This window comes from Lygodium microphyllum, chromosome 28 (genome assembly GCF_053477565.2).
Source record: "Lygodium microphyllum isolate KBCC chromosome 28, Lygodium_microphyllum_v1.1.10, whole genome shotgun sequence".
Lineage (NCBI taxonomy): Eukaryota > Viridiplantae > Streptophyta > Polypodiopsida > Schizaeales > Lygodiaceae > Lygodium > Lygodium microphyllum.
Window position 1 is genome coordinate 41,406,597 of NC_141162.1, and position 3,948 is coordinate 41,410,544.

A 3,948-nucleotide genomic window follows, 5' to 3' on the forward strand; every position below is an offset into this window, starting at 1 on the left:
ACGGCCATTGGCCCAAACAATCTGGAATAAGAGAAAGACAAGTAGCCAATGACCTACTCACCACTCTAGTGACCATCCCTGTGACGCTAAGCCTGGGAGGTTTGCTTAGGCAGCATTGGAGCCTATGGCAAGACTTGAAGCAGTGGGTTGAGGGATCACGAGAGCAAGCTATGGAAGACATACAAGAATATGATGCAAAGACGTAGATACTGAGTTTGACGTTGCACTCCATGCCTAGGACCCTCCAAGTTGTCGAAGGGGTTTTTGTCAAAAGGTCGAATCCACCGGGGATCAGAAGTAGAAGTAGAGATAGGAGATGGAAGAGAAGATAGAGGATACCCAAGTGGTAAACACAACAAAAACAAATCACAATGAATTGAATCAATATGTATTGAAAGAACCCGGAATCTTTGCTCTACTCAGAAGCAATCTCCAGGCATTAGTTCTCCTGGAGCTCCTTCATAGACCAAAAACGTGGATCAGAAAAATCCCTCTTAAACTGCTGTTCAGAATCCAAATCTGATGGCTCCGTTGGCTCCGAAAGGGGAGTAAAAACTCAAGACACCTGCTCACGGATCTCCCAGATCATTCCTTCTTCTTTCAGTTCAATCTGCAGTTTTCAGCCTGTTTACAGCGATCGCGACGTGCACGATTTCGTCAATCTGTCTTTTTTGTGAAAATCCCCTAATTGGTTGAAAAAGCAACTAGCTTTTTGCATGCCATCCTAATCTAGAAGCTTTTTCTAACTTTTTTTATTTTTACAATAAATAATATCAAAAATAGGCTAAAATTATCCAAAAATCTTGTATTTTTGGATAATCCATGCAACTCACACTAGTACTAATGGCTCAAATCACAGTGACTCTCTAGATCAATAGAGAAGTCGAATGATGATGCATTCCATACTTTTTCACACTGTGTCCTCATAACATCACGACATCCAAAATCCTAGTTGTCACCGGATTCTGAGTCCTCCTCATCCTCTGCAATCATATCCTTTACTTCTTCATCTTCCATATCTTCCTGGCTAGCCCCTGTATCATGGCCACTATTTTCTTCCAATTCTGGCAACTCATAGGCAGTAGATTCCCGCCTTTTGAATAATTTGATTCTTTTCCCTGCTACCGGAAGTTTTATGGCTATCCCATCCAACTCATTTAATGCATAAGTAGCATTATCAAACACATGTCTTACCACATAGGGTCCAAACCATCTTTTGGAAACTTTACCCATGGCACTATGTTGGTTATCTAAACTGCTATCATAAACCAATACCCAATCCCCATCTTGTATGGTTCCTGGTCTCAGTCTATGTCTTTTGTTAAACCGTTTCTTGTTCTGTATCCTTACTACCCTTAACTTTGCAGTTCCTACCTCTATGTCTTCTGACTTTCTTTCCAACTGTCTAATGCGTAAGGCCAAAAACTCCTCTCGATTCAACTCCTCCTCCCAAGGTAACACACTCCATGTGACAGTTATCTCTTTTATTGGCATGATGGGTTTTTGAACATACATCAATTTTGCAGGCACATATCCTGTAACAGCACTATGAGTTGTTCTATCAGCCCACAAAGCATAAGGGAGAAATCGTGGCCACTCTTTTATCTTCTCTTTACATGCTTTTGCCAATGCCTTCACAATAGGTGGATGACCTCTTTCACTTTTGCCATTTCTGTAATAAAGCAAATTTAACCTAGGCTTAGGAGCTAGACACATTAATTAGGGTTAGCTATAAATAGTGGAGTATGGCCAAATGTGGGGACCTTTTGATCATTTTGAAATACAACTCCTTGTGGAGCTCTTGAGGTCACATCCTCCCACCATTCATGGAGGTGCATATCCATGTCCACCCTACTTGGAGGTGAGTATCCTTGTCCCCCATTGTAGAAGGTGAGTATTCTACAGCAGCTTATCATCACTTGATTCTCAGCATACCATCTATTTTCCCATTTGTACATCTCATATGGAACATGGATCTTGGCTATGGCAGTAGCATTTCTTGTTATTGTCAGCATTAGATGTTAGATCTTGTGCATTTTCTTGTATGAGATGTCAACTTTATTACATTGGTATCAGAGCCTTGCTTTGATCCAAGGCAGGCTTTAATTCCATCATTTTCATGATTATGACCTTGCTGGGGAGGTCATTGTCCATGTACAATTTGGCTACAGCATGTACAATTTGATTACAGTACGGTTTGGTTTGGTTAGAACCATGGATTTCTATGTCTAGTTGACTGGGGGTGACTTGCACAGTAAACCGTGGTTAGAATTGTGTCAAGAAGGTGGTTCTTGGCATGATCTTGGTCAAGATGGAGGTTCTTGGCATGATCCAATGGATAATGGCAGACTCCAACTAACTTTGTCAGGTCGTGGTCCAGGAGGAGTCGTTCTTGTTCGAATTTTACGTCTCTCATGCGAAAATGGCATGGGAGCTCTCTCAGAAAGCTCTCGCTTGCAGCCTTCTAGGCAAAGCACGTGGTATGCTCCAGCCTTCCTCTTCCACCGAGCAGTATGAAGAATTCGCCAAGCAGTTCTTCCATTACGGGAAACTGCTGCTTGCAAGGTCTGACAAGTCATTGCATGCAAAGTCCGTTAGTTATCTAGAGCAAGCCTTTGAGATTTGCTCCGAAGGTGTGTTGATCTGCAAGACCAGAAGGGGAAAACCGGTTTGACAGGGCTCGGGTCGGAGGAAGATGGCCAGATTCTGACACCTAAAGGTCAAGGTCCTGAGATATCTTACTGTCGGGCATCTCCATAATGAGAACTTTGAAAGCGTGTTGAAATGCGTGTCTCTTCTGAAGGCAGGGCCTGATCACGTGAGCACTTCCTTCCTTGCCTTGAAAGCTTACCTCCGCTTGAAACGCTTTGAGGAAGCCGAAGAGGAGGCTTGCATTCTTGTTTTGCAGAGGGGCACGCCTGTGGACATTTATGTTGCTGCCATCGATGTGTTGATCGAGAGCTCCATTGCTCCGTAGTTGCCACAAGCAAGGTTGGATGCTGTGAAGAATTTGTACTCGATCGCACATTCAAGATTCCCTTTTGGCATCGACCTTACCTTGTGCGCCTTGGAGAAACTATTGACGCAGTCACTTGATCAACACTGTAAGAAAAGGATAGAGGTCACTCTTGGCATCGCACTTGATGAGAAGATAGTGGATTGCATCAAGTGCACTGTTAGTTCGTTCGAGAGACTTTCTCAAGTCGCCTCTCACGCGGTCAGCAATGCACAGCAGTGCGCGTATTCACTTTTGTGGAACAGTGGCACAAAATTCTTCTAAGCCAAAGACTACAACACCAGCATCCAGCTCTTCGAAGCATCGCTGATGTGCTTGTCTTCCACTGATACGAATTTCTCTTCACGCCGATCAAAGAACCTCAGAATTCTCTGCATTTGTCACATTGTGCTAGGCCAGTACGACCGGGCCTCCGACTACGCAGATGAAGCAGACAAGCTAGAAGTAAGCGTTGCTGGAGCCTTTCTGAAGTTCAAAATTTGTCTACAGTCAAATGACGAAGAAGGAGCATCACAATAGCGTGGCCATTTCTGCACTGTCTCGCATGCTAGATCTGTGCCCTTCAGCAAAGTCTTCAAACACAAAAGAAGTTGTGATTATTCGTAATATCATTTTGTTGTCAACTCAAGGCACAAACAGTAATCCAAGCAAGACACTTAAGTATTTCAAACTTGCTCGTTCACGCCTGGCCAAGTTTGGATATGAGAACTTCTTTGGCAATGGGAGCACGGGAGAAAAAGAAGCTCAGTGGTTTTTGGGCTCGACCTGGAATGAAGGCTTGGCGACAGCCAAATCACAAAAATGGATATTATGTGCCGAGTTCTTCCTTTGCGCTGCAGACTTCTATGAGTGCTTGCAAGAAACAATAGAAAATCTGAGATTGAGGAGGACTTCAATGCTGATTGTTGTGGGAGCAATGCTGTTATCCAACA

General features: G+C 43.6%; 1 pseudogene; it reads left to right on the forward strand.

Moving 5' to 3' along the window:
- Positions 1-2,422: 2,422 nt before the first annotated feature.
- Positions 2,423-3,677, forward strand: LOC148011394 (TPR repeat-containing protein ZIP4-like; annotated as a pseudogene).
- Positions 3,678-3,948: the final 271 nt, after the last annotated feature.